Source organism: Ranitomeya variabilis, chromosome 1 (genome assembly GCF_051348905.1).
Source record: "Ranitomeya variabilis isolate aRanVar5 chromosome 1, aRanVar5.hap1, whole genome shotgun sequence".
NCBI classification, from domain to species: domain Eukaryota; kingdom Metazoa; phylum Chordata; class Amphibia; order Anura; family Dendrobatidae; genus Ranitomeya; species Ranitomeya variabilis.
In genome coordinates, this window is record NC_135232.1 from 752,733,354 (window position 1) to 752,747,680 (window position 14,327).

The 14,327-nt window shown below is 44.1% G+C and overlaps 1 protein-coding gene across 2 annotated transcripts in view; it reads right to left on the reverse strand.

Annotated features, from left to right (window-relative positions):
• The window catches only part of GNA15 (G protein subunit alpha 15), a 106,661-nt gene that overhangs the window by 49,740 nt on the left and 42,594 nt on the right, over window positions 1–14,327 (reverse strand). The gene's annotated exons all lie outside the window — the stretch shown is intronic.

Consider the following 14,327-nt stretch of genomic DNA (forward strand, 5'->3'; position numbering starts at 1 on the left):
CATGCATACAGGAGGGGGGGATTATGAGCCATGTATACAGGAGGGGGAATATGAGCCATGCATACAGGAGGGGGGGAATATGAGCCATGCAAACAGGAGGGGGAATATGAGCCATGCATACAGGAGGAGGGGGGAATATGAGCCATGCTTATGGGATGGGAGGGAGATGAGCCATGCATACAGGAGGGGGATATGAGCCATGCATACAGGATGGGGGGAGATGAGCCATGCATACAAGATGGGAGGGGGCATTATACAGTATTGAGCATCATGTGGGGTCATTATACAGTATGGAGCCTCATGTGTGGCCATTATACAGTATGGAGCATCATGTGTGGCCATTATACAATATGGAGCATCATGTGTGGCCAATGGCCATTATACAGTATTGAGCATCATGTGTGGCCATTATACAGTATGGAGCATCATGTGTGGCCATTATACAGTATGGAGCATCATGTGTGGCCATTATACAGTATGGAGCATCATGTGTGGCCAATGGCCATTATACAGTATTGAGCATCATGTGTGGCCATTATACAGTTTGGAGCATCATGTGTGGCCATTATACAGTATGGAGCATCATGTGTGGCCAATGGCCATTATACAGTATTGAGAATCATGTGTGGCCATTATACAGTATGGAGCATCATGTGTGGCCATCATACAGTATGGAGCATCATGTGTGGCCATTATACAGTATTGAGCATCATGTGTGGCCATTATACAGTATGGAGCATCATGTGTGGCCATTATACAGTATGGAGCATCATGTGTGGCCATTATACAGTATTGAGCATCATGTGGTGTCATTATACAGTATGGGGAACTGTGTGTGGCAATTATACAGTATGGAGCATCATGTATGGCCATTATACAGTATGGAGCACTGTGTGGCCATATTTATTTTTGTTTATAATTATTGTATATGAAACAGCATTTAGCAGTGCTAAGTGGGTGTGGTTGGGATGTGGAAATGGGTGTGAGTAGTTGTGAAATGGGTGTGGTCAGAGGCGTGGCCTAAAATTTGCAGCGGCGCACTACGTGCGCCGCAAACTTTCTACCTCTTTCCCTTCTTCAAAAGTTGGGAGGTATGATACCGCATTTGCCAGATCACGGCAAGTGCCACAAATCCCATGGGGAATGAATGAAGCCGAATGCAGTGTTGCTGTTAGTGATCCGTTACGCGGCAGATATGGAAAAACTGCCCGATCTGCTGCAAAAGGCTACTTTCACATCCGCGATTCTTGCCAAAGTCACTGCCGATAGTGTCATACTCACCAAAGGGGGAGGCAGCACTAAAAGTGCCTAGGGCAGCAGAAACTCTAAATACGGCCCTGTGTATGACCCAGTATGTCCTCCCCCAATACCCTATGGTGGCCCCTAGCACACCACACACACACTGTTTGGTGGCCCCAGTATTTCACTACACACACTTTATTGTGGTCACAATTATTACCCCCCCACATGCGTGCACACACACAGCATAGTGACCCTCAATATTCCCCCCAAATACACATTCACTTTATATGGTGGCCCCCAGTATTTCCCTCTCTCACACTGTATGATGGCCCATGTATTTCCCCCCTCCCCACAAAACTATATGGTGGCCCCGGTGTTACTCCCAGAAACACTATTAAAATAGAATAAAATAAAAAAAAGCCATCTTATGCATGGACCCTAAGGAGCCTGCCGATAGACAGGACTAAGGCGTGGGTGGACCAACAAGGTGAAGTTATCGCACTGGGGCACGCAGAGTCTCATTTCTCTTCCCCCTCCCTACTTGTCTGTGCATCTTGCTGCCTTACACTGCAGGCTTAAATCAACGTGCGGTCTACAGAACGTAGCGTACTAGTGCCGGGAGATCATGTGCATGGAAAAGGACGTCCTGAAGACCATTGACTTCAAGCCAATAAGCAATTCTCTGAAAAGAAATGCCACAAATGCTTGTCATAATAAGAAATTCGCACTTTCAGACTGTTCCATCTAACATGTGTGGCTTACTAAGTATTATTGTGTTTTTCAAGCATTGTATATTGTTCAAATGTTTATCATGTTGATTAGTTGCTGCTGTACAGCCTGTTTATAATCTCTTCACCCGAAGTCTGATTTCACCTTCCAGACCAGGCTTAATTTTACAATTCTGACTAGTAACAATTTATGAGGCAATAACTCTGGAACGCTTCAACATATCCTGGTGATTCTGAGACTTTTCTTTGTGATACATTGTACTTCATTTCATTTTATTGGTAAATTTAGGCCAATATTATTTGCGTTTACTTGTGAAAATATCGGAGTTTTGGAGAAAATGTGGAAAATGTTGCAATTTTCAAACTTTAAAAAGTTATGCCTTTAAATCAGATAGTTATATCACACAAAATAGTTAAAAAAAAAGTAAGAAGGGTTAAAAATTGATCAGCTAGTTCTCAATTTTCAAACAAAATTTACAAAACCAATTAGAGAACATCACATTTGAAGTGAATTTGAGAGTCTAATAACCAGGAAATACCCAATAGTGACACCATTTTAAAAACTGCACCCCTCAAAGTGCTTAAAACTAGAGTTGAGTGTATTTGTTCTGGTTCCCTCTTATTCAGTAAACTATAGTGCTCACAGAATAAGCTGCAGAGGAAACCCGGCTTTCTGGATCGCGCTGGCTGATCAGCTGGCGCGATCCAGGATGCCGGGAACCCGAGCAAATTCGCTCAACTCTACTCAAAACCACATTCAGTAAGTTTATTAACCTTTCAGATGTTTCATAGGAGTTAAAGTCACGCAGAAGAAAAAAAATTTAAATTTTACTTTTTCACACAAAAATGTTGATTAAGCCCCAGGGCTCAGAAGGGAGGGAATACCATTTGACTTTTGGAATGCAAAATTGGCTAGAATCGATAGCGGACGCCATGTCTAATGTGCAGAGATGCGCCTAAACAGTGGAAACCCCATGCAAGTGACCCCTTTTTGAAAACTATACTCCTCAAGGAACTTATCTAGAGGTGTGGTGAGCACCTTGAACCCACAGGTGCTTCACTGAATTTTACAACCTTGAACTGTGAAAATTAAAAAAAAATATTTTTCCTATTTTTTCATTTTCAATTATGCAATTTTTCCTGAGTATGTCAATACCCTATACAGAGAGGAAAATAAATATTTGATACACTGCTCAATGGAGAGGTCTGTATTTTTTATCTGGATGATCCAGAAGAAGCATGGGAAAAGGACATGTGGTCACATGTGACCAAATTAGAGCTTTTTGACATCAACTCCACTCGTTGTGTTTGGAGAAAAAAGGATGAGTACAACCCCAAGAGTGTCCCAACCATAAAGTATGGTGGGACAGAACAACGGCACCGTATTGAAGGGAGGATATATGGGGTCATGCATTGCAAAATTTTGGCCAACAACCTCCTTCCATCAGTAAGTGAATTGAAGATGGTTCGTGACTGGGTCTTCTAGCAAGACATTGACCTGAAACACAGAGCCAGGGCAACTAAGGAGTGGCTCCGTAAGAAGAATTTCAAGGAAAAACTTTGGAGGGAGATGAAACTCAATGTTGCCCAGCGACAGCCCTGAAATCTGAAAGATCTGGAGAAGATCTGCATGGAAGAGTGGGACAAATTCTCTTCTGCATGTGTGCAAACTTGGTTAAGAATTACAGGAAATGTCTGACCTCTGTAATTGCAAACAAAAGTTTCTGTGCCAAATATTAAGGCTACTTTCACACTAGCGTCGTGCAGCTGTGAATGCGCCACACAACGGGGGCAGCGGATGCAGTATTCCAACGCATCCGCTGCCCCATTGTGAGGTGCGGGGAGGTGGGGGCGGAGTTCCGGCCGCGCATGCGCGCTTGGAAATGCTGCAGACGAAGCACCAAAAAACGTTACAAGCAACGTTTTTTGGTGGCGACGGTCTGACGCAACACGACGCAACCGTCGCACAACGGTTGCGACGTGTGGCAATACGTCGCACAGCGTCGCTAATGCAAGTCAATGGAGAAAAAAACGCATCCTGCAAGCACTTTTGCAGGATGCGTTTTTTCTGCAAAACGACGCATAGCGACGTGCAGTGCACGACGCTAGTGTGAAAGTAGCCTAAGTCCTGTTTTTTATTGCATCAAATACTTATTTCGTGCAATAAAATGCTAATTAATTATGTAAAAATCATGCAATGTAATTTCCTCGATTTTGTTTTTAGATTCTGTCTCTCACAGTTGAAGTGTACCTACGATAAAAATTATAGACCTCTACATTCTGTGTAGGTGGGAAAACTTGAAAAATCGGCAGTGTATCAAATACTTATTTTCCCCACTGTAAGTAGTAAAATTTACAATATTGAAGTCATCTTTAATCTGCAGGCAGGTATTCGCTATATGCATCTCTCCAAGACTAAGCACTATTTCCTATGTCTAATTCCTGTTTTTGGTTGGATAGCATGACTAGTATACATTGTCTGTCGATACCTTTTAACAATGGGTGTTATCAAAAGAAGAAAACCCTTTTTTCTGTCTGTGTCAGGCATATTTAGAGTTAAATAGTTTCCGTGCTCTCATTTAGTTAATCTCATAGTTTTAAGGTTGAAGGTAGACATTGATTTCAATCTATATCCTAACATATTGATCCAAAAGATGGCAAAAACTCCATTAGGCAGATGCTAATTGCCCTACATTAGGATAAAAATTACTTCTCCACTCAACATACAACAATTAGACTGGTTCCCTGGATCAACACCCTATCACAGGATTTAGTGGCCATAACCTGTGATATTATAGTTACTGAGGGTATGGAGGCTGTTGGCCAAAATCTCTCAATACATGACACCCATCCATCCTCCCTTCAGTATGGTGAAGTTGTCCTGTCCTCTTTGCAGAAAAGCACCCCCAAAGTATGATGTTTCACCCACCTTGCTTAACGGTTGGGACAGTGCTTTTGTGGTTGGGGTTGGCACCTTGCGTGCCCTACAGGATTTTAATTGATGACGGTGTAGTGTGTTACTATCTGTAATGTTTGAGACTGCGATCACAGCTATCTTTATGTCATTGACCAGGTCCTCTCGTGTAGTTCTGTGCTGATTCCTGATCTTTCTCAGAATCATCCTTACCCCACGAGGCAAGGTCTTGCATGGAGCCCCAGACCGAGAAAGATAGACAGTCAGCTTGTGTTTCTTCCATTTTCTAATAATTGTGCCAACAATTGTTGCCTTCTAACCAAGCTGCTTGCCTATTGTCCTGTAGCCTATCCAAGACTTGTGCAGATCTACAATTTTGTCTATGGTGTCCTTAGACAGCTCTTTGGTCTTGGCCATGGTGGAGATGTTGCAGTGTGATTGTTTGAGTGTGTGGACAGGTGTATTTTAAACAGGCAACGAGTTCAAACAGGTGCAATACAGGTAATGAGTGTAGAGTAGGGGGGCTTTTTATAGAAAAACTAACAGGTCTGTGAGAGACAGAATTCTTGATGGTTGGTAGGTGATCAAATACTTATTTCATGCAAGAAAATGCAATTCAATTATGTAATTGAATTATGCAATGTGATTTTCTTGTTTTTTTTAAGATTCTGTCTCTCACAGTTGAAGTGTACCTACGATACAAATTACAGACCTCTTGTCATGATTCCACTGCTCAGAGTGTCGGGGGGGCTCAGTGATAGACAGCTTTGTCATCCTATCCTGTGCTGTGCTGGGGTGTGCTGAGCTGTCGGTGCTTTGATTGACAGCTCGGTAGACCTATCTGAGTCTGGTGGGTGTAGAGATTTCCACAGATGCTCCCTTGTTGTGAATTTTGATTCTGGGCTCCCCCGGTGGCCGCTTGTGGAATTGGACTTGTCATCCTCTTTCCTGTTTCACCTGGTTCCATCAGTAGTGGGTGTCGCTATTTAAGCTCATTTCTCTGGTGGTTTCTTGCCGGTCAACAATGTTATCTGATGCCTCTCAGTGCTTGTTCCTGCTTCTAGACAACTACTAGATAAGTTGGACTTTAGTCCATGTTTTGTTTTGCCTATTTGTTCCAGTTCACAGCTGAAGTTTTGTTACTGTGTCTGGAAAGCTCTCGTTGATCAGGGATTGCTACTCTGGCGTTATGAGTTAATGCCAGAGTTTAAGGTAATCTCTGGATGGTGTTTTGTTAGTGTTTTTCTGCTGACCATGAAAGTATACTATCTGTCTTCTGCTATCTAGTAAGCGGACCTCAAATTTGCTAAGACTATTTTCCTGCTGCGTTTGTTGTTTCATCTGAACTCACCGTCATTATATGTGGGGGGCTACTGTCTTCTTTGGAATATTTCTCTAGAGGTGAGCCAGGTCTTATATTTCCCTCTGCTAGCTATTTAGGTCTTAGGCCAGAGCTGGGCATCTAGCGATAAATAGGAAATGCTACCTGGCTATTTCTAGTTGCGCGGCAGGCTTAGTTCATGGTCAGTATAGTTCCATCTTCCGAGAGCTTGTCCCTCTATAGGCTTGCTATGATCTCTGCCTGCAGAGATCATGACAGTTTGACCGGCCTATAAAGTGTTAAAGACCCAGGTTGAGAAAGGAGAGTTATAAGAAGTCTGCTGGAATTTTTTTTTTTTTTTTTTTTCCTCCAGTCTGCCTTGCTGCAGTCTTTTTTCTCTCTCTCCTCCTAATCTCTGTATGGCTCTGTGTGCACCTGACAATCATGGATCTCCAGAGTGTAACTGCGGGTTTGAATAATCTCATCACGAAAGTACAAAATTTACAAGATTTTGTGGTACATGCTCCGGTATCTGAGCCGAGAATTCCTTTGCCGGAGTTCTTCACAGGGAATAGAGCTAGCTTCCAGAATTTCCGAAATAATTGTAAGCTTTATTTGTCCCTGAAGTCTCGTTCAGCTGGAGACCCTGCTCAGCAGGTTAGGATTGTGATTTCCTTGCTCAGGGGTGACCCTCAAGATTGGGCCTTCTCATTGCCAGCAGGGGATCCTGCGTTACGCGATGTGGATGCGTTTTTTCTGGCCTTGGGCTTGCTTTATGAGGAACCTCATTTGGAACTTCAGGCAGAAAAAACTTTGATGGCACTATCTCAGGGGCAAGACGAAGCTGAAGTTTTCTGCCAAAAATTCCGTAAATGGTCTGTGCTTACTCAGTGGAATGAGTGCGCCTTGGCGGCAACTTTCAGAGAAGGTCTCTCTGATGCCGTTAAGGATGTTATGGTGGGGTTCCCTGTGCCTGCAGGTCTGAATGAGTCCATGACAATGGCTATTCAGATTGATAGGCGTCTGCGGGAGCGCAAACCGGTGCACCATCTGGCGGTGTCTATGGAAAAGACGCCAGAAAGTATGCAGTGTGATAGAATTCTGTCCAGGAGCGAGCGACAGAATTTTAGACGGAAGAATGGATTGTGTTTCTATTGTGGGGATTCTACTCATGTTATATCAGCATGCTCTAGGCGTACAAAGAAGCTTGATAAGTCTGTTTCCATTGGCACCATTCAGTCTAAGTTTATTTTGTCTGTAACCCTGATTTGCTCTTTGTCATCCATTGCCACGGACGCCTATGTTGACTCTGGCGCCGCTCTGAGTCTTATGGATTGGTCCTTTGCCAATCGTTGTGGTTTTGATTTAGAGCCTTTGGAGACTCTTATTCCTCTGAAGGGGATTGACTCCACCCCATTGGCTAATAATAAACCACAATACTGGACACAAGTAACCATGCGTATCAATCCGGATCACCAGGAGATTATTCGTTTCCTGGTGCTGTATAATCTACATGACGATTTGGTACTGGGATTGCCATGGTTACAGTCTCACAACCCAGTCTTGGACTGGAGAGCAATGTCTGTGTTGAGCTGGGGATGTAAGGGTATTCATGGGGACTTACCTTTGGTTTCTATTTCGTCGTCCATTCCCTCTGAAGTCCCTGAGTTCCTCTCTGATTATCAAGACGTCTTTGACGAACCCAAGCTTGGGTCGTTACCTCCGCACCGTGAGTGCGATTGTGCCATAGATTTGATACCGGGTTGTAAATATCCAAAGGGTCGTTTGTTTAATCTGTCTGTGCCGGAACATGCTGCTATGCGGGAATATATAAAGGAGTCTTTGGAAAAGGGACATATTCGTCCATCTTCTTCTCCCTTGGGAGCTGGGTTTTTCTTTGTCTCAAAAAAAGACGGCTCTTTGAGACCATGTATTGATTATCGGCTTCTGAATAAGATCACTGTTAAGTATCAATACCCATTGCCATTGCTTACTGATTTGTTTGCTCGTATAGAGGGTGCTAAGTGGTTCTCTAAAATTGATCTTCGTGGGGCGTATAATTTGGTGCGGATCAGGCAGGGGGATGAGTGGAAGACCGCATTTAATACGCCCGAGGGCCACTTTGAGTATTTGGTCATGCCTTTTGGTCTTTCTAATGCCCCTTCAGTTTTCCAGTCTTTTATGCATGATATTTTCCGCGATTTTCTGGATAAATTTATGATAATATATCTGGATGATATTCTGATTTTTTCTGATGACTGGGACTCTCATGTCCAGCAGGTCAGGAGAGTTTTTCAGGTTCTACGGTCTAATTCTTTATGTGTGAAGGGGTCTAAGTGCGTTTTTGGGGTCCAGAAAATTTCCTTTTTGGGGTATATTTTTTCTCCCTCTTCCATTGAGATGGATCCCGTCAAGGTGCAAGCTATTTGTGACTGGACTCAGCCCTCCTCTCTTAAGGGTCTTCAGAGATTTTTGGGCTTTGCCAACTTTTACCGCCGATTTATTGCTGGTTTTTCGGATGTCGTTAAACCACTGACTGATTTGACCAGACAAGGCGCTGATGTTGCTAATTGGTCCCCTCATGCTGTAGAGGCCTTTCAGGAGCTTAAGCGCCGTTTTGCCTCTGCCCCTGTGTTGCGTCAGCCTGATGTGAATCTGCCTTTTCAGGTTGAGGTTGACGCTTCGGAGATCGGAGCTGGGGCAGTGTTGTCGCAGAAAGGTTCCGACTGCTCCGTCATTAGGCCTTGTGCCTTCTTTTCTCGCAAATTTTCGCCCGCAGAGCGGAATTATGATGTTGGGAATCGGGAGCTTTTGGCCATGAAGTGGGCGTTTGAGGAGTGGCGCCATTGGCTCGAGGGGGCTAGGCATCAGGTGGTGGTATTGACTGACCACAAAAATTTGATTTATCTTGAGACTGCCAGACGCCTGAATCCTAGACAGGCGCGCTGGTCTTTATTTTTTTCTCGCTTTAATTTTGTGGTGTCATACCTACCGGGTTCTAAGAATGTTAAGGCAGATGCCCTTTCTAGGAGTTTTGACCCGGACTCTCCTGGTAATTCTGAACCCACAGGTATCCTTAGGGAGGGAGTAATTTTGTCGGCCGTTTCTCCTGATCTGCGGCGGTCCTTGCAAGAGTTTCAGGCGGATAGACCGGATCGTTGTCCGCCTGATAGACTGTTTGTTCCGGATGATTGGACCAGCAGAGTCATCTCTGAGGTACATTCTTCTGCATTGGCAGGTCATCCCGGAATTTTTGGTACCAGGGATTTGGTGGCAAGATCCTTCTGGTGGCCTTCCCTGTCACGAGATGTGCGAGTCTTTGTGCAGTCATGTGACGTTTGTGCTCGGGCCAAGTCTTGTAGTTCTCGGGCTAGCGGACTGCTGTTGCCCTTGCCTATTCCTAAGAGGCCTTGGACACACATCTCGATGGATTTTATTTCAGATCTGCCTGTTTCCCAGAAGATGTCTGTCATCTGGGTGGTCTGTGACCGTTTCTCTAAAATGGTCCATTTGGTTCCTCTGCCCAAGTTGCCTTCTTCTTCTGAGTTGGTTCCTCTGTTTTTTCAGAATGTTGTCCGATTGCACGGTATTCCTGAGAATATTGTTTCTGACAGAGGTACTCAATTTGTGTCTAGATTTTGGCGGGCATTCTGTGCTAGGATGGGCATAGATTTGTCTTTTTCATCTGCTTTTCACCCTCAGACTAATGGCCAGACCGAGCGGACTAATCAGACCCTTGAGACATATCTGAGGTGTTTTGTCTCTGCTGACCAGGATGATTGGGTTGCTTTTTTGCCATTGGCAGAGTTCGCCCTCAATAATCGGGCCAGCTCTTCCACCTTGGTGTCCCCGTTTTTCTGTAATTCGGGGTTTCACCCTCGATTTTCCTCCGGTCAGGTGGAATCCTCGGATTGTCCTGGAGTGGATGCGGTGGTGGAGAGATTGCATCACATCTGGGGGCAGGTTATGGACAATTTGAAGTTGTCCCAGGAGAAGACTCAGCGTTTTGCCAACCGTCATCGTCGTGTTGGTTCTCGGCTTTGTGTTGGAGATTTGGTGTGGTTGTCTTCTCGTTTTGTCCCTATGAGGGTCTCTTCTCCTAAGTTTAAACCTCGGTTCATCGGCCCTTATAGAATATTGGAGATTCTTAATCCTGTTTCTTTCCGTTTGGACCTCCCTGCGTCCTTTTCCATTCATAACGTTTTTCATCGGTCGTTATTGCGCAGGTATGAGGTACCTGTTGTACCTTCAGTTGAGCCTCCTGCTCCGGTGTTGGTTGAGGGTGAGTTGGAGTACGTTGTGGAGAAAATTTTGGACTCTCGTGTTTCCAGACGGAGACTCCAGTATCTGGTCAACTGGAAGGGTTACGGCCAGGAGGATAATTCTTGGGTCAATGCATCTGATGTTCATGCTTCTGATCTTGTTCGTGCCTTCCATAGGGCTCATCCTGGTCGCCCTGGTGGATCTGGTGAGGGTTCGGTGCCCCCTCCTTGAGGGGGGGGTACTGTTGTGAATTTTGATTCTGGGCTCCCCCGGTGGCCGCTTGTGGAATTGGACTTGTCATCCTCTTTCCTGTTTCACCTGGTTCCATCAGTAGTGGGTGTCGCTATTTAAGCTCATTTCTCTGGTGGTTTCTTGCCGGTCAACAATGTTATCTGATGCCTCTCAGTGCTTGTTCCTGCTTCTAGACAACTACTAGATAAGTTGGACTTTAGTCCATGTTTTGTTTTGCCTATTTGTTCCAGTTCACAGCTGAAGTTTTGTTACTGTGTCTGGAAAGCTCTCGTTGATCAGGGATTGCTACTCTGGCGTTATGAGTTAATGCCAGAGTTTAAGGTAATCTCTGGATGGTGTTTTGTTAGTGTTTTTCTGCTGACCATGAAAGTATACTATCTGTCTTCTGCTATCTAGTAAGCGGACCTCAAATTTGCTAAGACTATTTTCCTGCTGCGTTTGTTGTTTCATCTGAACTCACCGTCATTATATGTGGGGGGCTACTGTCTTCTTTGGAATATTTCTCTAGAGGTGAGCCAGGTCTTATATTTCCCTCTGCTAGCTATTTAGGTCTTAGGCCAGAGCTGGGCATCTAGCGATAAATAGGAAATGCTACCTGGCTATTTCTAGTTGCGCGGCAGGCTTAGTTCATGGTCAGTATAGTTCCATCTTCCGAGAGCTTGTCCCTCTATAGGCTTGCTATGATCTCTGCCTGCAGAGATCATGACACTCCCTGTTCTTGGTAATTGCCCTGCTATTTAGCTGAGCTGTCTGGCCCAGATCACTGTCAGTCAAAAGCTTGTTCTAGACTTGTGCTCTCTGGTATTTCCGCCTGATCTCTGTACTGTAAGTTTTGATCTTCTGCTGCTAACCTTTGGACTGTGTTCTGACTACCCGTTTGTTATTGCCCATTTGTTAATCCGCTTCTCTGGTATTCTGACCCTGACATGTGACCTGACTTAAGACTTTGTATTTTCCTTTGGTTTACTATGTGCTCTATTGGTATTGACCACGGAACGTCTGACTTCACTGACTTACAGCCTGTCCATGGGTTGTAACTGGCATCACACCTCTCCATTCTTTGCAGGTAGGAAGACTTGCAAAATCGCCAGTGTATCAAATATTTATATTCTCCACCGTAGATATTGTAGTGAAAAATGACCATTGTAGCTAAACAGATACTCAGAGGGGAAGGCGTCCTTTGTCTACCAATTATTCACCCTAGTGCTATAGCGGGATGTCAACAGGTTGTCATAGCAGCTTAGCACTTAAGAAAGGCCCCTGTGTCTTTTATATTTGTAATCCTGTTAGGGTGCAAGGTTTTTTGGTATATTATATGAGTGATTAAGCAACCATATATTGAATTCCTGATAAAAAAAATTATATATATATATATATATATATATATATATATATATATATATATATATATATATATATATATACAGTGCCTACAAGTAGTATTCAACCCCCTGCAGATTTAGCAGGTTTACACATTTGGAATTAACTTGGCATTGTGACATTTGGACTGTAGATCAGCCTGGAAGTGTGAAATGCACTGCAGCAAAAAAGAATGTTATTTCTTTGTTTATTTTTTTTTTAAATTGTGAAAAGTCTTTTCAGAGAGTCATTTATTATTCAACCCCTCAACCCACCAGAATTCTGTTTGGTTCCCCTAAAGTATTAAGAAGTAGTTCAGGCACAAAGAACAATGAGCTTCACATGTTTGGATTAATTATCTCTTTTTCCAGCCTTTTCTGACTATTTAAGACCCTCCCCAAACTTGTGATCAGCACTCATACATGGTCAACATGGGAAAGACAAAGGAGCATTCCAAGGCCATCAGAGACAAGATCGTGGAGGGTCACAAGGCTGGCAAGGGGTACAAAACCCTTTCCAAGGAGTTGGGCCTACCTGTCTCCACTGTTGGGAGCATCATCCGGAAGTGGAAGGCTTATGGAACTACTGTTAGACTTCCATGGCCTGGACAGCCTTTGAAAGTTTCCTCCCGTGTCGAGGCCAGGCTTGTCCGAAGAGTCAAGGCTAACCCAAGGACAACAAGGAAGGAGCTCCGGGAAGATCTCATGGCAGTGGGGACATTGGTTTCAGTCAATACCATAAGTAACGTACTCCACCGCAATGGTCTCCGTTCCAGACGAGCCAGTAAGGTACCTTTACTTTCAAAGCGTCATGTCAAGGCTCGTCTACAGTTTGCTCATGATCACTTGGAGGACTCTGAGACTGACTGGTTCAAGGTTCTCTGGTCTGATGAGACCAAGATCAAGATCTTTGGTGCCAACCACACACGTGACGTTTGGAGACTGGATGGCACTGCATACGACCCCAAGAATACCATCCCTACAGTCAAGCATGGTGGTGGCAGCATCATGCTGTGGGGCTGTTTCTCAGCCAAGGGGCCTGGCCATCTGGTCCGCATCCATGGGAAGATGGATAGCACAGCCTACCTGGAGATTTTGGCCAAGAACCTCCGCTCCTCCATCAAGGATCTTAAGATGGGTCGTCATTTCATCTTCCAACAAGACAACGACCCAAAGCACACAGCCAAGAAAACCAAGGCCTGGTTCAAGAGGCAAAAAATCAAGGTGTTGCAGTGGCCTAGTCAGTCTCCTGACCTTAACCCAATTGAAAACTTGTGGAAGGAGCTCAAGATTAAAGTCCACATGAGACACCCAAAGAACCTAGATAACTTGAAGAAGATCTGCATGGAGGAGTGGGCCAAGATAACTCCAGAGACCTGTGCCGGCCTGATCAGGTCTTATAAAAGACGATTATTAGCTGTAATTGCAAATAAAGGTTATTCCACAAAATATTAAACCTAGGGGTTGAATAATAATTGACCCACACTTTTATGTTTAAAATTTATAAAAATTTAACTGAGCAACAAAACTTTTTGGTTTGTAAGATTTATGCATCTGTTAATAAATCCTGCTCTTGTTTGAAGTTTGAAGGCTCTAACTTATTTGCATCTTATTAAACCTGCTACCTGCTTGAAAAAGGATAAAGATATCTGAAACGTCGCCACGCCGTTCAGGCATTAAAGCCCCTTTTTTATATTTTTTTGTGCTGTCTTTCTTTTTTTCATCTATTACCAAAGACCATTTCAACAGTGGTTGGGAAGACGCTGCACTACAATTTGGTAATATAAGATGCTGTTCCGATTTTGAACTATATATATATACACTCACTGGCCACTTTATTAGGTACACCTGTCCAACTTCTTGTTAACACTTAATTTCTAATCAGCCAATCACATGGCGGCAACTCTCAATTCGCAGACCCAGTCCAGAGCCTCTCACCTAGCCAAATCAGTTCTCTTGCTTCGCACTGACGATGGCCAACAGCCCGAAACACCGTGTCTGCGAATTGAGATACTGATTTGGCTTTTATCCTAAGTCATATTGCACGACTCGTTAGAGGGTTGATTGTGACTTGTAGGATCACTACTTCCAACAGGTGGCGCTATAGAGTTAAGTCCTCTTTTTCTCAGAAGAGGCAATTTGCATTTCATTTGGAAATCAAGGTCTGGAGAAAGAGTGGAGAGGCACACAATCCAAGCTGCTTGAGGTCTAGTAATAAGTTTCCACAATCAGTGATGGTTTGAGGAGCC